This window comes from Petaurus breviceps, unplaced genomic scaffold (assembly GCF_028583685.1).
Source record: "Petaurus breviceps papuanus isolate PSGF00001 unplaced genomic scaffold, PetGlider_PUasm1.0 90683, whole genome shotgun sequence".
In the NCBI taxonomy this organism is placed as follows: domain Eukaryota; kingdom Metazoa; phylum Chordata; class Mammalia; order Diprotodontia; family Petauridae; genus Petaurus; species Petaurus breviceps.
In genome coordinates this window covers 8,149,782-8,173,035 of record NW_027187308.1, presented here as the reverse complement: position 1 = coordinate 8,173,035, position 23,254 = coordinate 8,149,782, and the positions used below count along the sequence as shown (strand labels likewise).

At 36.8% G+C, this 23,254-nt stretch overlaps 1 protein-coding gene across 8 annotated transcripts in view; it reads left to right on the top strand.

Moving 5' to 3' along the window:
- COL8A1 (collagen type VIII alpha 1 chain) overlaps nt 1–23,254 on the top strand; it is a 226,385-nt gene that overhangs the window by 123,715 nt on the left and 79,416 nt on the right. For 4 of the 8 annotated variants that reach the window (XM_069065369.1, XM_069065372.1, XM_069065371.1 and 1 more), the window contains exon 2: nt 8,243–8,314. The gene's annotated coding sequence lies outside the window, so the exon portion shown is untranslated. Of the gene's footprint in view, nt 1–8,242; nt 8,371–23,254 lie in introns of all 8 variants that reach the window. The other 4 variants (XM_069065370.1, XM_069065374.1, XM_069065367.1 and 1 more) reach the window with 1 other exon arrangement.

Sequence of the window (23,254 nt, the reverse complement as noted above, 5' to 3'; positions counted from 1 at the left end):
AATATTTTCTGATAATAAATCATAAATGAATTTATTTTAAAACAATTCTTTGATAAATTTATAATTTTGCCATTTATTAAAGATGAAAGCAAATTTGCATAGTAATGAGATGGATATGCTTGTTTATTTTTACACAAAAAATTAAATCTTGGTGGAATATTTGATACTGAAGGACACAGAGCATCTTCAATGTTTTCCAAAACTGTTTGATATTTTGATTTTATAATCATCATGCTGTGTTCAGAACCAAGACGTCAGTGAAGTCACAGTATACAACACAAGCAAACTCTGCCAGAAACACCTTGGATTCATTATATGTTTGATTTTTAATTAATATTTGGTCTCTGCCCATTCAGAAACCTTTTACTGTTGCTAAATTTTTTTTACCCCCACAGTCAGTTACATTGCAACCTACAGCTTGAGAAGCACTAGCCTAGAGTAGTTAAAAGTTTTAACTTTCCCAGGGTAAAACAACCAGTATATGTCAGAGGTGGCACTTGAGGCCAGATCACACTGACTCAGAAGCCCAGTCTCTGTGCACTGGGCACTGCTGTCTCTCATGAAGTCACTAAACTAAAATCAAATGCAATGGAAAATATTCATGCCAATCCACTCGTCTTCCCCAAAGCCTAACAGAATGCTTAGGTATAGCACCAATGCAATATTTACAGCACCCACAATCACAATAAAGACCATGACTATAAGTATTACATGACGTTTGATCACAAAATATACCAAATTCTCCAGATAGAGGACAAAACTGAAGCATTTATTTAGACACCAGAAAACCCAATCCCAAAACCAGTAAGCCAATTCCATCACAGTACTAAAGATATTCTGAAGCAATAATAACCCTGAGAACCACAGCATCATTCAGCCTTCCCACAAACCAATACAAGATCAATATCTACTCATGAGCCTATCTGACTCCTTGCCTGAGCATCCTCTCTCCCCCATAGTCTGGCTACCTCTGACTACCAGCTTCCTGTGGGCTCTGTTTCCCTTCAGCAAACTCCTCCCATGACAGGCTCCATGTGATTACATTCAGCCTATTAGGGCGCAGAGTTTACTCTCAAAGCAGGGGAGGTCTTCAAACTCCCCCTTAGATCTATTAAGGGGCAGGGAAGATCTTCAAATTCCCATTCCCATTACACTAGCACATAGTGAGAATTAAATAAATTTTGTTGATTAGTTGAACTGTATTAAGCCTTTTTAGATGCTTTTGGATAAATATGCTTGGGGAAGATAGGTTATTTGAATGTTTCTTGGGAAATGTTGAGTCAGAACAAAATGAAACACATATAAAATTTTAATTGTATAAGGATGGGGGCAGAGGGTGCTACTCATCTAAGTTATGTATGGCCCCACGAGTCTATCTATGGGTAACCCAAAGGTGGACATGAATAGATATCTCCAGAGTTTCATCTACCCATACTTTTCTAAGGATTTGATTCCTTTGATTCCTTCTAGAAGAGGAAATAAGAGGGTAGAAGCAGAGGCTGGCCACTCTGTTCTTCTTAGAGAAAGAATACCAGCCTAGAATTATACTTATCTGCCCCACCCCACCCCCTGAGAAATATTGTTAATTTAGGGAAAATCATTTTTAGGTCCAAGCTAAACCCAAGATCACTCCCCCTTATTGGGAAGAAGTGCCCCAAGATCTGTATCCGAGGATGACTCCCTTATCACCAAATGCCAGTTTGACAAAGAACACAGGTAGCAAATAAAGCCATGTATTCAAGCCAATAAATAGCAAACAGAAATCAAAGAAGATATACAGATGAGAGTATACTATTCAATATACAGAATGAATTCACTCCCATTGGAATCTGGCAATGAAATAAATTGAGGAGGAGTTTGGGTAGTGGGGGGAGGGAGGAGAGGGAGAGAGAAAGAGAAAAGAACAGAAATTGAAGGAGAGAGAGAGAGAGGAAGGAGGAAATAAAGGAGAGGGGGAGAAAGAAAGGGGAGAGGGATACTGGGAGAGAGAAAGAGAGAGGTAGGAAGAGAAGGAGAGAAGAGGAAAGAGGGGGAAGAGAGGGAAAGGGGAAGAGAGACAAAGACAGAGCGAGAGAGAGAGAGAGAGAGAGAGAGAGAGAGAGAGAGAGAGAGAGAGAGAGAGAGAGAGAGAGAGAGAGAGAGAGAGAGAGAGAGAGAGAGAGAGAGAGAGAGAGAGAGAGAGAGAGAGAACGGGAGAGGGAAGGGGGAGAGGGAGGAGAGAGGGAGAGAGATTTACCCAAGGGAAAGTTCCTGAAAGTTCATAATGTAGTAAGCTAGAGATAGGGAAATGATCAAAGTATTGCTTCCTCTGCATGTCTACTTTCCCCTAGTCTTTCTCCCCATTCAGGCACATGAGAGTCTGGAACTACATGTATTCTTTCTCAAAGCTGGAAGTCAGAGACCAGGATCTCTCCACCTACCATGTTCAAAGCGCCATATCAGATACTGTGGAGGGAGGGAGGGAGGGAGGGAGGGAGGAAGGAAGGAAGGAAGGAAGGAAGGAAGGAAGGAAGGAAGGAAGGAAGGAAGGAAGGAAGGAAGGCCCTGCCCTTAAGAATTTAAATTTTACTTTTGCGGAGGAGAGGTAGATAAAGCCTTCATACACATAAGTAAATAACTGGTAGATCTAAAAGGAAATATGGCACTAAAAACAAAAGGGATAAGAAAAAACTTACTAGAACAAGTGACACCCAAACTGAGCCTTGAAACAAACTAAGAACTTTAAGAGAAAAAAGTGAGGAAGGAGCATATTTCAGGCAGGTGGACAGTCTGTGCAGAGTCCTAGAGACAGAAAAGAGAATGCTGAGGTTGAGGAATTAGCTAGTAAGCCAATTTTGCAGAAATAAATGTAAATGGGAGTCAAACTGTGGAAAGATTGAGATACAAGGCTCAAGAGTTTGCATTCTATCATCAGCAGAGAGGGAAAAAAATCTAATTTATTTTACAAATATTTTATTGATATCTTTGGATTTTATATCATCCACAGTTCACCCTATATCTCTCCCTCACCTCTCTTCCAAAAAGCTATCTCCTTTTTGTTTTGCTTTTTGGAAGGGGGAAGGCAGGGCAATTGGGGTTAAGTGACTTGCCCAAGGTCACACAGCTAGTTTTGTGCTAAGTGTCTGAGGCCATATTTGAACTCAGGTCTTCCTGACTCCAGGGCCAGTGCTCTATTCACTGTGCCACCTAGCTGCCCCAGAGCCACCTCTTCTAACAAAGATTTTTAAAAGGAGAGAGAAAAATTTGGCAAAACCAATAATCAATTTTTTAAATCTGTTATAATTGTTATATGTAATGTTCAAAACCACACCTGTGGACTTCTGTAAAGAAGGGGGAAAGGTAGCTTCACATATTTCTTATCTGGAACAAGCTGTTCTTTATAATATCACAACATTCAGTTTTGATTATTTTGTAGTTCTTGTTCTTTCCCTTCCCATTGTTGTAATCATCGTGTATATTATTCCCTTGACTCTGTTTATTTTACTTCATATCAGTTGGTGTAAATCTTTCCACCATGTTCTTGCTTGTCACTTTGTATAGTACAATAACATTTCATTACATTCATTTACCATATTATGTTTAGCCCAATCAAAGGATATAGATATCTACGTTTCTAATTCTTTACTATCACAAAAAGTGCTATTATAAATATTTTTATGTATGCAGAGCCTTTCATTTGGTAAATTATACCCTTGGGTTTTATACCTGACAGCAGAAACTCTAGATCAGAGAGTATGGACATTTTTAGTTACTTTGTTTACATAATTCCACATTGCTTTCCAGAATGGTTATACCAATTCACAATCAGACAAAGTCTATTAGCGTTCCTATCTTTCTACAACTCCTCCCAAACTGTTTTTATCTTTTGCCAATTTTCCGGTTGTGATTTGAGATCTCAAGTTTGTTTTGATTTGCATTTCTCAATTAATTATTTGAAGCATTCTCTCATAGGGTTGTTAATAGTTTGTGTTTCTTCTTTAGACAATTGTTAGTTCATATCATTTAATCACATCTGTTGGGGGATGTTTTTTAGTCTTTTAGATTTTAGTTGGTTGTCTATATACTATGTATCAAACATATGTCAGACATAAAATTTTTCCCCAGTTGACTCCTTCCATTCTTTTCCTTGATGTATTAATGTTGTCTATGCAAAAGTGTTTCTATTTCATGTGATTAAAATTATCTGTTTTATCTTTCATTATTGCCTCTATTCCATTTTGTTGTTAAAAATTCACTTCTGGGGGCAGCTAGGTGGCGCAGTGAATAGAGCTCCAGCCCTGGAGTCTGAAGGACCTCAGTTCAAATACGGCCTCAGACACTTAACACACACACATAAAAAAATCTAGCCATGTGACTTGGGCAAGTCACTTAAACCCAACTGCCCTCCAAAAAGCAAAAAAAAAAAAAAATTTCACTTCTGGCTCTCTGGGAATAGAGAAGGGAAGTAATAGATGCACAAATTTATGTCATTAAAAAAGAGTTATCAATAAAAATCTATTGAATAATTTTTTTAAAGAATCATTCCCTCTCAAGAACTGTGAAATGTTTAAGATACCCATCTCCTCTAAGATTTTATGGTATACTCTTTAATATTCAAGCTACATATTCATTTGGAACTAATTGGGGAATACAGTATAAGACATTGGTCTAAGTCTGTTTCTACAAGATTGCTTTCTATTTTTCCCCAGAAGTTCTTATTAAAAGGGAAACATTTTCTTGGATAATTTATGTTTTGGTGTTTATCAAACACTGAGTTACTAAGTTCAATTATTTTATGTTCAGTTATTTCTATTCTTTTTATTTAGTCTATTCCATTGATCTACTTCTCAATTTTTGAAGTATCAAATGGCTTTTATTTTTGCTGTATTATAATATAGTTGGCAGTATGGAAGTGCTTCATTCCTAGCTTTTTTCTGTTATTTTCCTTGATATTCTAGGACTTTTACTCTTCTAAATGAATTTGCAAGCTATTTGTCTAGATTTGTAAAACGAAATATGTAAATTAACATTGATATTGTTGTCATTTTCACTAGTACAGCCATGAGTACTGAGTATTCCCCCAGCTATTTCTTAGTCTTTCTTTCTTTAAGGATCATCTTGTAATTCAATCTACGCAAGTATTGAATGGGCTTTGGTAGATTAACTTTAAAATATTTTATGTTCTTTGTAATTATTCTGAATGGCCCTTTTATTATTGTCTCTTGAATTTTGTTATTATTATGTAAAATTCTGTTAACTTTATGGGTCTGTTTTGTAGTCTGCAACTTTGATGAAAATATTGTTTCAATTGGTCTCTTTCCTGACTTCCTAGCATTTTCTAATTAAATCATTATTTCATCAGCAAATAGGGATAGTTTTTGTCTCCTCTTTGGCTTTCATTTTGCCTTTAATCCCTGTCTCTTTTTGCTATTGCTAGATTCTGGAGCTATACCAAATAAGAGCAGGAAAAGGAAGTAGGCTTGTTTTGCTAGTATATTTATTGGGAAAATTTCAGATGTTTCCCTATTACATCTAATGCTTAATTCTCAGTTTAAGATAGATGCTTGTTATCATATTAAGAAAAGATTCATCTATGCCCCTACTTTGTAGAGTTTTTGTCAAAAATGTCAGGAGCCTCTTCCCCATAACTGTTGAAATAATTGCAGAGTTTGGAGATATTTTTGTTTTTAGTATAATTATGTCAATTATCTTCCTGATGTAGAACTATCCTTCCATCCCTGGTATAAATCTAACTTGGATACCATACATAATCTTTCAGAGTAATTGCTATAATCCTTTTTTGCCAAGATTTTATTTAATATTTCTGAATCAATTGATTCATTCATTATAGTAGTCTACAATTCTCTTTGCTTTATATTTTCCTGAGTAATCAGGGGAATCAGGACTATGTTTGGCTCATAGAAGAACTTAGAGTGCTTTCGTTCTCAATTTTTGGAAACAATTTGTGTAGTATAGGTATTAAATCTTATTTCTAATGCTACAGCTCTTGTTTCCTTTTGTTTTGTTGTTGTTTAGTCATTTTAGTTGTGTCCAAGTCTTCATGATTCCATTTAAGGTTTTCTTGTCACTTCCTTCTCTAGTTCATTTTACAGATGAGAAAACTGAGGCAAAAAGGGTTCAGTGATTCACCCAGGGTCACATAACTAGAAGAGTGTCTGACATATTTTGGAGAACTTAAGGTTAAAAGTGTGAATCCTGGCCAAATAAATAAGAAAAAACCCCATTAAGGTTTTTATTTTTCATTCAATTAAGGCAAGAAATCATATGATATAGTAGACACGTGGCAAGGTTGCAGTCAAAAAGACTTGGTTTCCAGTCTACCTTTAATGCATAAAAACATTAAATAAAATCTTGGCAAAAAAGACTATAGCAATTAATCCAAAAGCTCATTTGTTTATCCAAGTTGGATTTACACCAGGGATGGAAGGATTGTTCTACATCAGGAAGATAATTGACATAATTAATTATATTAAAAACAAAAATATCCCCAAACCACACAATTATCTCAATAGATAAATAAAAAAGGCTCTTGACAATAACCATTTTTGCTAAAAAAAAAACAAAAAACCCTACAAAGTATTGGCATAGAAAGATCTTGACTTAATATGATAACAAACACCTGTTTTAAACTGAGAAGCTAAATATATGCCTAAAACACAGAACTGGGTTCAAGTCTGCCATTGAGGATGACCTCAATCAAGTCATTTAACCTGTCACAGCCTCAAGAAACTCTCTAATGCTATAAATTACATACAAGATGATGATATATGATGAAATCACAGGCTGAAACCAAAGGGCAAGGAGACCTTTTGAAAATTTGTTCTTTAATTTGCAACATAAGTCAATAGGAGCTAGAATGAGCTTGTCAATATGAAATCATAATGTTAAGGGTTGTTGCCAAAGAGATTGATGCTATAAAGGATTATAAAGCGTCATATGGTTGAAAATAGTTTCGCATGATAAATTTTAGACATGAATGATTAGATATCACAATTTTCTTCTTATAAATTTAGCTGAGAAAGAAACAAACCTTTATTCTTATTTTCTAAAGAAACAGTTCTCCTTGTGATACTTAACATAAAATAGTTTAATCTATAGTGAGGCAGAATGCAATAGTGGTCTAAACTCAAGAAAGCCTGGGTTCAAATTCTACCTCAGATACAAATTAGCTATGTGATTGACCCTGGGTAAGTTACTTAAACATCTCTCAGACTTTGTTTCATTCATAAAATAAGATTAGAATTGATGACCTCTAAAGAACATTCTACCTCTAAATTTATGGTCCTTCAAATTACTCTCCCATGGCCCACCTCACTGAAAATCAAATACCATAAAACCTTGCTATTTCATCACAAAAGAGAAAATATCACATTAGTGAAAAATCTGAAATATATGTACAAATATATACATATGTAGGAAAAATGAAAAATGTTCTTCTTTTTGATGTACAATGGTTCAGTCATGTCTGACTCTTCATGTCCCCATTTTGGGGGTTTTCTTCGCAAAGTTACTGGAGTGGTTTGCCATTTTCTTCTCCAGCTCATTTTATAGATGAGAAAACTGAAGCGAACTGGGTTAAGTGACTTGACCAGGAACACACAGCTAGTCAGTGTCTGAGGTCATATTTGAACTCAGGAAGATGAGTCTTCATGCCTTCCAGTCTGTTGCTCTATCCACTGCACCACTGAGCTGCCCAATACAGTAACTAAAAACTACTGAAGCATTACCAAGTAGAGGTACTGTTTATGCTTTAGTGAAAAATGAAATTCATTTATAAGTGACACAAGTGTATGCAAATACTATACTATTATGAATTTAAGATGTCCTGAAAAGTTTGTTTTCTCAGACTGACACCCCCTCCCCTTCAATCTTGTTTCCAGCATTAATCTACGTGACAAACTTCATAGAGAATGCAACAAAACACCAACTTAGACCCTCTGTAAATTATCACAAATTTCAAATTGGTGGATTCTGAACTAGCTATAACACTATATTGCCTCATTAGACTAAACTATGTGGAAACAATATGCAGAAGCAAGGAGAGATTCCATTCTCTCCTGTAAGTAGCAAGAGAGAACAAGTAAGGGGACAGAACACACCCAGAGCTTTCAATAGTACTTAAATATGAAATTGATTTTTTCAAATAACTTTATTACATTACCAAAAAGTAGTTTGATCTAATAAAAATTAAATATCCTCATACTGCACAGATTTCATAACATAGGTCTTTTTCTATCCCCAGGGGCTGATCTGAAACAAAACAAGAGAAGTTGTTCCTTCTGTTGAAGACACAGAGACCAAACCCAGACCTGCTGTAAGTCAAAAACAAGTTCATTGGTCTGCGATTCTTCCCTCTCCCAGAGTCTAAATGTAAGTGTATGATATCTAGAGAAGGGTTCAGCAGGAGGCTGATAACACCTACCCATGTGTGTGGGACAGCTCACAGACGCTACCACTGGTCTTTCATCCTCCATTTCTCTTTTTCTCATCCACTCTGGCTACCCCTTTGGCACCAGTAGTGCTGAATTGGGAGTTCTAAGCACAGTGTCACAGATGCTGACCTCCATGTAATGTGTTCACCTATTCCAGGTTCCCAGCTCCCTCCCTCATCTAATGCAAGATATGAGAGCATTGATAGTACCTGGCTTAAGAGTTCCAAATAGCAAGATACATGAGCTACACATGATCTAAACAGATTTTTGAGTCCAAGCGTGTTAAATAGGGTCTTAAACATAATCAGTTCCATAGGAGATGAGGTACCCAAGTGTTTGCCATATGTGGATAGCTTGATTTTACTGAGAGGTTTCTTTAGAATAAGCTTCTTTTATGATTAATCATAGGGTTTCCAAGTACTAAAAGATCAGTAGATTTTAAAAATAAATAATTCCCATACAAATAGAAAAATTAATGCTATCATGTATCTCCTAATATTTTCCATACATACTTTTCTATCATTGTCATATGAAGGAAGGATTTTCTTCTGGTGATATTTCTGGTTGTAAGTGATGGATTTTTAATAGAGAAAATTTTCTTTTCCTAAGGAAGAACCAATGCCTTTGAAATATCACATCATTCAATAAATATGATGTTATATACACATGATATTGAAAATATCCACAGTTTGAAAAAATATATACCAGTACCCCCTTTTATTCCTTGATCAATCTCTAAGTAGAAGCAATAAAAATGTAAAGTATATCATTGACTTTTGATGGAAAAAGATTATACCCTCCATTTCTGACAAGTAGACATTATCTCATAGTATCCATAGTCATCTTATACTTATGATTATTGTCTGGTCTTAAGTGTGACTTTTGGAAGCACTCATTATTTCCTAATATGCAATAAAACAATAGCTTCTTACATTTTCTTAATTTTATTTGGTAATTGAAAGCATGAGCTTCACTTCTGAAGAAGGGATAACTGAGATTCTGGACCATTTAAGATGGTGAGGGATGTGTCTATAGATTTTTAAAAATACAGTATATAGCTAGCCTTTTAGTTATTGCTATATCCCCATGGCATAAAGAAATGCAAAATACACCTTCAGTAACATACAAAAAAGAAAGAAGGAAGGAAGGAAGGAAGGAAGGAAGGAAGGAAGGAAGGAAGGAAGGAAGGAGAAATAAGCGAAAGAAAGGGTTCTCTGAAATTATTTTAAGGGAATTTCAGTTCACACTATGAAAAATTACATGCATTGATTTATTTATGGAGGTTTATTAAAGAACTAAATAAAAGAATTTAGAAATGATTATCATCCCCCTAAATATATTTGAATAGAAAGCTGTCTTCTTCACAGTTGGGGTTTGCAAGACAGTTGGTGAAGGAAGTGAGATGAAAATTGTATTTACAATCTCGAACTGGTTCTGAACTTAATACAAAGAAACATAATTGCTGAAACTAAAGGCAGGCTCAGCTTCTGGATTTCCTGTAACCAAATCTTACTGCCAAGGGCACCAATGGGTTCACACAGTTAAAAGAAAAAAACTTCAATAATAATGCCAACTAAAATAGTGAAAACCTAGAAGGTGACAGGAGAAAAGAGGAAAGAAGTGAGGAGAGGAGAGGAGGCTTGTGAAGTTGCAATAGGGATAGAAAAAAAATCCAGCTTATACTTTTTTATAAAACACAACTTTTGTTATGAAGAGTCCCAGGGTATAAAGCCAATAAAAATCACAGGGTATCTATAATAAATTATTTAAACAATGAGAAATAGCTATATGAACAACCAAAATAAACATTATGTTCAAAATAGTTATCAAGTCACTCAGGCTTAGGGATTGGACATGACAGTTTTCTAATAAAAATAACCAGCTGAGAGTCATTCTTAGGCATAGGAATTTTGATTGAAAAAAGAAATAAAGAATTCTTTGAATGTGTATATGTGTTGCGTGGGGGAGATGGATTTGACTTGTTATGCTTAATTCCATAAAGTGTTAAACTCATTCATTGTTCAAATGTGGAAGTTTTGTGCAGTGATTTCAGTGCCATTTAAAAATAATTTTGATTAAAAATTTAAAAAAACTACAAAGGTCAGGAGCAGTATATTATAACAGGGGAAGCCTCAAACAACATATGAACTAAGAAATGGAAATATATTGTAGTCATTGATTCTCTATGTAGATGTACACATATGCATTACAAATGTATAGACAGATTTTCCCCCTTGTAATATTCCATCCTGAAGTCTTCTTTACCCCATGACAAATTAATTGAATTCCTGAATCATAATCTATAGAATTATGCATAGGTCCATATTTTTCATGAGCTAAAAAACATATAAACAAGTTTTTAAAAATAACCTATAAAACAACCATCCCTTTGCCTATTTCCACTTTCTGCCAAGTGAAATAGCTCTCTTGGATTCACGATAAAGAGGTAGCACCTTGCACTTGGGGATTAATGAACTACATCTGTGACCAAAAATACCCATGGAAAACCTGCCGGATTGATCTATATCTGTTTTATTAATCAGGCACACTATAGAAGGGCCTTTTTTGTGGTTGTATTGTATGTTGGAGATAAACAGACTGGGAAAAACCACAATGCATTTTGGAAGCCATTTGGAGCTTTGAAGAACGTGGGCTTTTTCTACTAAATGACAGCAATAAAGTACAAAATTTGACAGTTGTAACTTGGAATGTATAAACTCACTTTCTGCTGAGCTTTGCTACTACAGATGACAGCAGTGCTAAATACAATGACCCCCAAAGAATGATTAACATTAAGAGTTATCATTTTATGAAATAAAGATAGGAGAGGGTAGGAGAAGGATTTTGCTTACTTACTAAGGGGTTGAGAAGGATGGATAATTTTGATTTACTGAAGGACTTTTTTTTAAACCTATCCTAAAGTGTGTAGTATAGTGAAGCATATGGCTGGAAATCAAATGTCCCAGATTCTATTCTTGTCTCTCCTAATAACGAGGCATGTGGCTTTGGACAAATCGTTATGATTGTTACATGTACAGTCAAAGTGGCAGACAAAGAATGATTGAAAGATTTGGTTGTTCCAAGCCCAAAGCTTTGAATCTAAATGGCCCCAGTGAGAAGCAAAAGACATAGTCTCAGAGGAGTGTTTCAGGAATGAGAAAGTGGAAAGAATGCCATATTTAGGTGTTCAAATCATGGATCTTCTATGTAATACCTGTGTGACTTCAGCAAATCATTTAACCTCTCCAGGACTTGGTTTCCTCATCTATAAAACCAGTGGGGGATAGAGAAGAGGAGACTCTGGGACTAGGTAGCCCCTAGGTCCCTCCTACCTCTGAATCTGCCATCCTGTGATCCTGTGAAGAATTGTCAAACTGGTAGTGAAGTATTTAACCTCAGTGGATTAACATGACACATCCATCCTGACCCTACGACAGCCTAGCCCATTCCTCCCCACCTTTAATCTTCCCTTGCATCCAATTTCTCACTTTCATGATGAACTCCTTACATACTATTTTCCTAAGAAAGTGACTTACATGAAATATTTTATAGGAGAAAATACTATCAATTGCTTCTTCATGTTTACATATTACTCCTGACTTCAAAATATTATTAATTAGTAGTTATTAATGAACAAGCCATTAAATGAATATAGTGAATCTAAAATAAATATTTTCAGTATAAATTTACTAAAGTATAAAGTAAATTATATTTTAACAACAAATTTTTAAAAGTTATTACATTTGCAAATGTGTAAATATCTCCCAACAGTAATACAGGGTAGATACTATGAAAGACCTAGAAGAAAATTCAATGTACTGCTTAGAGCAGTAGTCCAAGCCAATGCAAATTTCAGCTATTCTTCTAGAACATGGTGTACTATTATAGTATGTTTATCTCACTTACTTCATATAAAAAAACAGAATTATAAACAAGATAAATGTAGGGTTTAACTGCTTTGCAAAAGAATTTTTTACTTTACAAAATATTATTCAGAATAAAATTCCTTTGAACAATGAACTGCTCAACAACATATGACATGAGGATTGATTTATAAAAATGTGATTGTTATACATACTTTCAGGAACACATCTACTGTATGAGTGAAGAATGCCTATGGTATACAATGTTGTATGTATATTACAATATGTCACTACCTGGGGCCTAGTTGGCAGAAGAATGGACCAGATGGGGATGGCCAGGAACCAGAGACTAGACAGACCCACTGGGGCAAGGCAGGTGATCCAGGAAGGTCCTAGCAGCAGGCAATAGGAGGAAGTCTAGACAGGAGGGTGGAGTGTCAAGGGAGTCTGGCAAAAGGCAATAGGCAGAGGTCCAAACAGGCAGATGCTTGGCCTCAAGGAGGTCTGGCAGCAGGTAGCCAGGACCCAGCCATGGGGACTAGGGTTCAAGGGCAGAACTCCAGTCTCTAGGAGAACTGGTGAGAACAATAATACAGGTACTCAAGCTTAAGGAAGCAGGACAGGATACTAGTTACTAGAACAAGGACGAACAAACTAGACCAGCTAGAAACCTGATGGTTCTGAGCCACCCAATCTATGTGTCCTCATGTCCTTCTATTTCCCATGCCTGGGGAACTGGAATTATCCCAGAGCCTGTTTTCTGTGCAAGTAGGGAATTAAGTGACTCCAGCTGTGGAGACTGTAAGGTTAGAAGCTTGGGGAAAGGGAGCCAGATGGATCATTATTGGACACTTCCCTCTAGAAATCCCAGGATAACTAAAACCCCTCTCGAGAGAATTTAGACAGAAATAAAAGTGACACCAAAGCTTACAACATAGAAGATTAAAAGATGATTGCAGTTTTCTATAACACAAATATGCTATGTGAAAATAATGTTGTTTGGGGATCAAACCCAGACTTGGATCCCACATCAGACTAGGGAGAAGAACATATGCCACCAGGGGGCCTAAGCAAAGAAACCAAAATGCAACCTGTCATGAGTTATGTTTAAAGCTTGCACACCAAGTAACTAAAGAAGAGAAATGTTTTTAGTGTCTCCTTTATGACAATCCTTTTCCTTCCTCTGGTTCAAGATGATGAGAGAGATGTGGGAAACTCAACCTCTCTATACAAGACTGGAGAAAGTCATGGTAGAATTGGACCCCCTTGATTTTCTAGAGAAGGCGATCTTATTTTGCAATGAACTCTAGCACACAGATCAAGACTGAAGATTTCAATGTTCCATTCATAACAAAAAGACAAATATTTTAACATAAAAGCATGCCTCTTCCACCCAAAATCAGATCCCATGTCTTATTAAAAATAGAACCTGCCTGTTAATGGTTTCCAATTACAGTAGCTCCTTAGGATATATAAAATATCACCTTTGAATAAAGCACAGAATTTTTTTAGACCTGGAAGGGATTTCAGAGAGCTTGAAAAGATAGCAGTAAAGTCACTTTATATAGCACAGTTAAAATGATGAAGTGAAATATTAGTCTAATGACTCCATTTATGAAACTGAAATGTTGCCTCTAGCTTACATTTACAAACGCTAACTTTGTGCTGCTTTGATGTGTATAATTTATTTTAAAAATCACACTGTACCTGCTTTTGTTGTATGTCCTCCAATAGATTTTGACCAATAAAATTCTGGTAAACATACAGATCATATAATCTAAAGCCCTCACACCCCTCCCCTTTATACCTGAAGAAATTGAGACATAGATGAATTAAGTTGGGGCAGCTACGTGGCGCAGTGAATAGAGCACCAACCCTGGAGTCAGGAGGACCTGAGTTCAAATCTGGCCTCAGGCACTTGACACACTTAGTAGCCATGTGATTTTGAGCAAGTCACTTAACCCCAATTGCCCTCCAAAAAGCAAAAAAAAAAAAAAAAAGATAAATTAAGTGATTCACATAAAATCACACAACTAATTAGGGTCTGATATAAATCTGAAATGGGTATGTTACCTGGAGCCCATGTAATTGGAGGTTTTTTAAAATTGTTTATCTTGATAACTATATTTCTATCTGTTTTCCTTTATAAGTGTAGGTATTTTATTTTATGTCTTTTTAAACATTGTTCTGAGTTCATAGATTTCACTAGAATGCCCAACGCATCCATGACAAAAAAAAAAGATAAAAACATGTCATCTGGAAAGAGGTTTTAGTAGCATGCCATATGGCTCTGTAGTTGGCCATGTCCTATTTATAGGACATTTATATCAAATTTGAATAAAAACAGAGGAAACACAGAAAAAGGCATAACTTATAAGTGCCCAACTTACACAAAGGAGGGAGGAGATAAGCATTACACCACCTGACAAAAATATAGAACACTGAGCCCAAGCTAACAAATTTAACAGGAATGAATTAAAGGGGATTAAAAAGTCTGGCATTGCAGTTCAAAAAAGTAATTGAACAGGTACAGAATGGAGCAGATTTGGCTTTACAATAGCTCATAGGAAAAAAGTCGGGATGCCGTGGCTGCCTGAAAGTTCTATATAAGTCAACAGAGAGCCATAACTTGAAAAAGAATATAAAGCCTTAATACAATTTAATGTTACATCAATATAAACCTCACGTCTGGAACAAAGAAGGCAATAGTCTCACTGTACTCTGTACTGGTCTGCTCACATATGGAGAATTCTATGCCATTTTAGAGACTTCAGTAAACTATAGTGTACTTAAAGGAGACTGACTAGCCTGGTGGGAGGTCTGGAAATAGTCTGATATGAAGAACAAATAGTTAATGGAACTGGAAAGATTTAGTTTGGAAAAGAAGGGAAAAGGAATAAGTATTTATATAGGGCTTACTATGTATGGGCTTTACAAATACCATCTCATTTGATCCTCACATTTAACCCTGAGAGGTAAGTGCTGATATCATCGCACTTTAAAGTTGAGGAAAATGAAGTAAACAAAGGTGAAGTGACTTGACCAGGGTCACACAACTAATAAGGGCTTGACCCTGGATTCGAACTCTTGTCTTTCTGACTCCAGGCTCAGTGCTCTATCCACTCCACCACTTAGCTATTTAAAGGGAAGACTGTGAGAGCTGTTTACATATACTTAAAGTAGAGGAATCAGGTGTATCTTTGCTGCTCCAGAATCAGAATCAGTGATCCAGTATTACAAACAGGCAAATATTGGTTTGATACAAAAAAGTATTTTCCACTAATTAAAAATGGAACGAACTGCTTCACAGAACGATGGTCTGTTTTATAAAGCTCTCTGTAAGTATTTGTTATTGGCACCTTATTATTGTTACTGTCAATGTCCTTATACCATTATTATCCCATTAGGAAATAGATTTTATTCAATAATTCAAAATTATCATGATCTTCCTAGAAGTACAGCACCTTACAAGGGATAGAGGATAATATAAAGATAAATGGCTGTGGTCCTAGCATTCTAATTCTTCTTTTATATTATTCTATTATAGGATAGAAATATTATTCTATCATAGGATATCAAGACAGTCACACAAATCCCAATAATACAAAACAGAATATGAACTCATAGGAAAGGGACAAATGCCTGAGAAAGGAGAGATCACTTTTGCGAATTCTTCATGGAGGAGGTGGTAGTGGGATGTCAACAAGTGGGGACAAGACAGCGAAGGCTTTGGGTTCTAAGGGTCTAAGTAATGATGTGTGCAGAGGCATCTGTTCTGAAATTCTGCATATTAAAAATCTAGCAAGAGTATAGATCTCATTCGATTAAAACTATCAGAAGTATATTAAATATCTATAATGTTTGAGGCAGTGTGCCAGAGGTTAAAATAAAAGGCAAAAAGCAAAATGTTTCTTGCCTTCAAGGAGTTTAGGGAGAGAGAAAGTTGGAGAGGGAAGGTTTGAGATAATTTGTGGAGTGCCTTCAACCTTAGAAGAAACAAATTTTCTTCCACAAAGAGGGTTTTTGAACAATGAGTGATTTGATTATGTCTGTTCATTAGAAATATTGCTGGAGGAGTGGTGCATAAGATGGGCTGCTTACCATCTAAGTATTAGGAAATTTGAGAATGAGAATTGGAGAGATTTGGAGAAAATTTGGGAAAATTACTTAAACTCTCTAGGCCTTAGTTCTTCACCTATAAAATGTGAGGGATTCCCACCAGATGTCACCCAAGGTTTCCTTCAGCTCTAAATCTTTGATCCTAGTAGGCTATGAAAAAAACTAAAGGCGAGGAGACCACTTGTGATGCTATTGCAATACTCTAGACAAAGTTAATGAGGGTCTGGCATAGCTTTGAGCCTGTGGGAAGGAAAGGAGGAAATTGAGGCGAGGGATTATGGAAGCAGAATGGATAGGACTTTGCAATTGATTAAAAGTGAGGAGCAGTGGAGAGGAGAGAGTCACAGATAGCACTGAGGCTACAAGCATGAGTGATCGGATAAGACACCTGGATGGTGCAATGGGTAGAGCACTAGAAGTCAGGAAGAACTGAATTCAGATCCAGCTCAGACGCTCACTAGCTGCATGACCTTGGGCAAGTCACTTACCCAGTGCCTGTCTGTTTCCTCATCTGCAAAAGGAGGATAATAATAGAACCTACTGGGGAGCAGCTAGGTGGTGCAGTGAGTAGAGTACCAGCCCTGGAGCCAGGAAGACCTGAGTTCAAATCCTGCCTCAGACACTTGACACACTTACTAGCCATGTAACTTTGGGCAAGTCAACCCCAATTGTCCTCCAAAAAGCAATAATAATAATAATAGCACCTACTTCACCAGGTTGTGGAGAGCAAATGAGAAATGTTTGGAAAGTGCTTAACACAGTGCCTGTCACAGATCATGCTATAAATGTTGTCATTCAGAAATTTCTGTTGTGTCTGACCCTTTGTGATCCCCTTTGGGACCCTTTGGGGTTTTCTTGGCACAGATACTGGAGCAGTTTGCCTTTTTCTCCTCCAGATCATTTTATAGATGAGGAAACTGAGGCAAACAGGGTTAAGTGAGTTGCCCAGGGTCACACAGTTAGTAAGTGTCTGAGACTAGACTGGAACTCAGGTCTTCTTGACTTCAGGCCCAGGGACTCTAGCCATAACACCAGCTGCTTTAGGCATTATATAAATGTTAGCTAGGAGTTAGAGGAGTTAGGAGTCACTTAGTTAGGAGTCAGAGGACCTGATTTCAAATTCCAGCCATGAGATTTATTACCTGCATGACCTTGAGTAAGCCACTTAAACTCCCTTGGCTCCAGTTTTCTCATCCAAAAAATGAAGAAGTTGAACTAGATGACTGCCAAGATACACATACACATACACACATGTGCATACATATATAAATGTATGATATACATAATAGAGATATTTTGTTCCCACTTTTAATTTGCCTGAGAGGCCAGTAGATTAGGAGGGGGCTACAGGACAACTGATGCATCAATAATGTGAATTTCCCTGATGCATAGACAGAATAATCATTTACCTTAAAGCAAGTCCCTAAGGAACTAAGATATAAGATCTGTAAATGCCAAAGATGAGAAGATAAAAGAAAGGAGTGGGGAAAGAGCCACTGTGACCCCTCCCTGCCCTCCCACCTTTGGGGACAGAGACAGACTGTTCCTGGTGTGATGAGGGCAGCAATGAGAGAGTACCCTGAACTTTACCTACCTATTTCAGCTGAGGCTGGAACAGTGTGGAAGAGTCAGCAACGCCAGTGTGGCCAGTCAATAACCCAAAATAGAAAACCCTAAAAAGAATTGAATTTGGTTTGGTTTATGCAGGAGTCGAACAGTGGCTATAAATCAAATAGAACATAATTGCCATCTAGTGGCCATTTGAGCACATCACAGTAATAAAGTAGAGACAAGTCTATTTTCAGGTTTTGAAAACTGCTTTTTAAAAGGATTAAAACCATAGACTTCGAGCTAAAAGAGACCGAAGAAATCATCCAGTCCAACTCCCTCTTTTTGAGACCTATAGATGTATATGTCTTTTAATTTGCCTGAGATAAGGCAACTGAGGCCCATAGAGGTTAAGTGACCAAGGTCTCACAGGTTGCAAATAGCAGGACCAAGTTTGGAATACGGCTTTTCTGACTCCAGGTCTAGCATTCTTTCTCATCACACTTCATAGAAGGATTCTAGGATTTTGAGCTCAAAGAAATCTTGTAGCCTATCTCATCCAACTCTCCTAATTTTACAGATAAAGAAACTAAGACTTATAGACACAATGTGAGTTACCCAGCATGATAATTCTTCTGAGATTCTAACCTAGGGCATCTGACTCCAAAGTGAATATTCTTTAACAACGATAGAAATAATTATTAATGTTTAAAGGTTTTCCTGTATTTACATCTAAGTATCACATAAGGGATCAAGAATATTACAAATTTAAAATATGTCAGCTACAATAACAATTACTACAATTGTTTAAAATATCATAGGTTTTTGGAGAAATTTCTTCTTAAGTGTAAAAATGAACTTGACAGGTAGTGTGATTGGGTGGAAGGAAATTTGGCTCAGAACCTGGCCCAGCCACTTGTCTGAGCCTAGGCAAGTCCCTTCATTTCTCTGGGTCTACTTTCCTCCTCTGCAAAATAAAGGGGTTGAGCCCCTGATAAAGGGAGTGGATACCTAAAATTCCTTCCAGCTCTAAAGCTACGACACCATAACTTTGAAATAATTGGTAGTTTTCAAATCATTGAAAATGCAGTATTTAATTTTAAAGCATTGTGCAATTTTTCAAGACTAATTATATAGAAAATATAATGATTAATTTTTGTTTAATAATTCAAGTGCTTTAAGTTTAAGTTGCAACTTGATTAACTAAATCACAGAAGAGGAATAATGCATATCAGAGATTCTTCTTCTTCTTTGTGTCATGGACCTCTTTGGCAGTCTGGTAAAATCTATGGATGGATTCCTTCTCACTATGATGGTTTTAAATAATTGAAGGATATGCTAAATTTCAGCCAGACATTAGTAAAAATAAAGAAGCAATCTTTCCCATCTGTGCTCACAGTGTCCTAAAATCTATTCACAAATCCAAGTTAAGAACCCCTGACACAGATAATAGCTATGATAGGCTTTCCCAAACTGTCCTCTGTGCTAAAAAGAATGTTATTGAGAGGTCATGTTAACTTGATCATTCTGCCTTTTGTTTTCCAAAAGTGCTACTAGTAGGCCATATCAATAATTGGCATTTATTTTTAATTTTGGGTTTGTACCTGTAGTTTGATATGGATATAGATATATATGTGTGTGTTGTGTGTTTATATATACACATATATGTATGCGTGTATATATTTATGTATGTGCATGTACGTGTGAGTGTAGGGATGTGTATGTATATATGTATGTGTAAATATATTCTCACTTAACTTTATAATTCTGCAAGGCAATTACTACCGTTCCCATTTTTTCAGATGTGAAAATTGAGGCTTAGAGAGCATAGGTGACTAACTAATGAATGTCGAGACAAGATTTCTAATCTCTCTATTATCTGGAAGTCCAGAGTTCTTTTGACTTTGCCACACTGTCTGATTGACTGCTTATGGAAACTGAATGTGAAGGGGACTGTAGCAGATGATTTCTAAGAATACATCAAATGCCTAGTCCATTGACTTGGAAGATTGACTAGGGAAAGTCCAGACCTCCTTTCATTTCTCCCAGCAAAGGTTACACTTAGCCTGCTTTTCTGATTTCTAAGTAACTGCATGCTCTCTGGTCTCATGAATCACTTAGTTAAAAAAAAAAAGAAAAAGAAAAAAGGCCTGCAACATCTCTTCCTGAAGCAAGTTTTCCCACCTGATTTCTGCAATTAAGATTACAGCTCTAATTTAAAAGCTTCATTCATATTAGTCCTCTGGGCTTCTTTGACAAAAACTCCTTAAAGAAATCAAGCTTTCTGCCCCAACCCTAGATTTTGATATTCATTTATATTCAATAAGAACAAAGGTAGCAGTGATATCTTTTAGATAGCTGGACGGATGGAGAGACAGACACATGTATGTGTAAATGTATATAGAGAAGAGGAGGGTCAAGAGGCAGAGAGAAGGGGGAGATGGAGAAAGAGAGATGAGTGTTCTAAAATCTCACTTGGAAACGCTGTAGTTCCTTCTCTCTTTGGTAACATATTGGGAATCACAAGTATGTATTACAAAAGAACTCTTCAGTTGGTGGTACTTCTGAATGAATATAGAGCATCATATCCCAATGATTCATAAAGGTTGACATCAACACTAAAATAATAAGGGTAAATCTTGCTTTGCCTGAATGTTTCCAGGACAAAGATTTCTTACTTTAATCCCAAAAAGCACTTAAACAGGCGGTGGGGATGAAGAATGTATGAGAAAAAAAAACACAGAAAAAATGGTGAGAAGTGAAGTGAGGAGAAGAAAGAGAGGGTTACAAAAAGCAGAGATTCCTGTTTAAAAAAAAAAACAAATTCTCAATTATTCACATTGTCAGAGTGGTTCTAAACTACAGATAACTCAAACAGGCAACGCATCAAAAAATTATTTCCATCTAGCTTTGGGTTTTATTTTTTTAAATCTATATTGAATATGAGCTTTTCTTGGGTTTTCAGAATTCATGGTATCTTTACAACATCAGGAAGCTGACCTCTGAAGCTCCCTTGCTCAGCTTCCTTATCATGACCCCCTGCTCAGCTCCTTCCAGCACAGGGGCCTTTGAGAAAATCACTTGTTCTCTCTGGACCTCGATCTTCCCAGCTGCAAAATAAGAGGATTGAATTAGGTGATCCCTAAGGTCTTTTGCATGTCTAAAATTCTAGGATTTTCTGCTTCCCATTCCATGTTGGAGTAAGAGGATACTGCCTTTCAGACTCATACAAAATGCCCACCTGAGCCAACACTGCTTCTTTCTTTCTGAGCTGTAGGCTTTTCTAAATGTACTCTTCCTGAGGTGTGGGTGGTGATCAGATCACAGGACTTACAGCTGGAAAGGACCTTGAAGAACATCCAGATTCATTTTATAGATAAAGAAATGGAGGTTCAGACCCAGACAAGTTAAATGACTTGCTCAAAGATAGGACAAGTAATAAGAGAATTAGGATTTAATATCAGACCTTCTGAATGCAAATCCAGTATTCTTCCTATTAATCTATGCTGTCTCTTATTAAGTATTTTGGTTTAAAAATAATTCCTGGGGGGCGGCCAGGTAGCACAGTGAGTAAGAGTTGGCCCCAGAGTTGGGATGACATGGGATCGAATCTGGGCTCAGACACTTTGCACCCACCCAGAAACACTTGGCCATGTAACCTTGAGCAAGTTACTTAACCCCAATTGCTTTAAAAAATAATAATAATAATTCCTGGGGGCAGCTAGGTGGCTCAGTGAATAGAGTACCAGCCCAGGATTCAGAAGGACCTCAGTTCAAATCTGGCCTCAGACGCTTAACACAAAAAACTAGCCATGTGACCTTGGGCAAGTCACTTAACCTCAATTGCCCTGCCTTCCCCCTCAAAAAAAAAAAGAATAAAAAGCAAAAAAAATCTTAAAAATATTTATCTTAAAAAATAATAATAATTCCTGCTTCTGCTAGGCTATAGGATGAAGGCAATAGTAAAAGCCAATGCAGATAGAGGGAAGAGAATAACCATTTATGTAGTGACTATTTTTGTATAGTGCCAGGCACTGTGCTAACACTTTTACAAATATTATCTCATTTGATCCACACAACCCTACAAGGAAGATGCTATTATTATACCCATTTTACAGAGGAGGAAACAACTTGCCTAGGGTCACATAGCTAGGAAGTGTCTGAAACTGGGTTTAAACTCTGATCTTCCAGACTCCAAGGCCAAACCATCTATCTCCTATGCTAACAATTCACTCTAAATTGTGGGGTTAACAAATGACTGAATAGTATCAACAAAATTTTTTGGAAATGAGTCATATATGTACAATTATATGTAGCTGAGAGTTCATAATATAATAGATTTAAAGATGGAAGGGCAAGGGTGGCTAAGCACCACAGTGAATAGAGCTCCGGCCCTGGAGTCAGGAGGACCTGAGTTCAAATCCAGCCTCAGACACTTAACCCTTACTAGCCATGTGACCTTGGGCAAGTCACTTAACCCCAATTGCCCTACCTTCCCCCCTCCAAAAAGAAAAAAAAAAAAGATGGAAGGGATTGTAGCAGTCATTGAATCCAACCCTTTATCATGCAGATTTGGAAAATGAGGCCAAGAGAGGCCATATGATTTGCTCGAGTCATACAGCTATTAAATGCATGAGGCAAGGTTTGAACATATACTGGTAATGTATCCCTGGACAAATCATGTCACCTCTCACTGCCTCTGGGAAACTCCTTAAGACTTTAAGTTGCAAAAAAATGCCAATGAGCATTGGTAAAAGGAGTTTCCTGTGCCAATTAAAATGCAGTCTGACCCCATACAGACACATACACGCCCCTCCTCCACCATCACATACACACTTGCAATAGAACCCAGGAATAACAGTATAGATGTCATTTGTTATCATTATCAGTTTCTCATATATAGGGTATCCCAAAAGGCTTAAAAATTCAATAAGACTTTGAGACATCCTGTAAAATGGTTCAGAATGATGGAGCATGCTGTTCATCTCCTGACTAAAAAATCACTCTGACTGGATGCAAAGTTAGAAAATGAGACATTTTTAGGCTATGACCAATGTTGAAAATTGTGTTGCTTGACTGTGAATATTTGTTGCAAGAATCTTGTTTTTCCTTTTTCTTTCCCCCCTGTGGTGGGGAGAGTACTTCTTCTTCCTCTTCCTCCTCCTCCCTCTTTCTTCTTCTTCCTCCTTTTTTCTTCTCCTTTTCTTCCTCCTCCTCCCTCTTTCTTCTTCTTCCTCCTCCCTCTTTCTTCTTCCTCCTCCTCCTTCTTTCTTCTTCTCCTTTTCCTCCTCC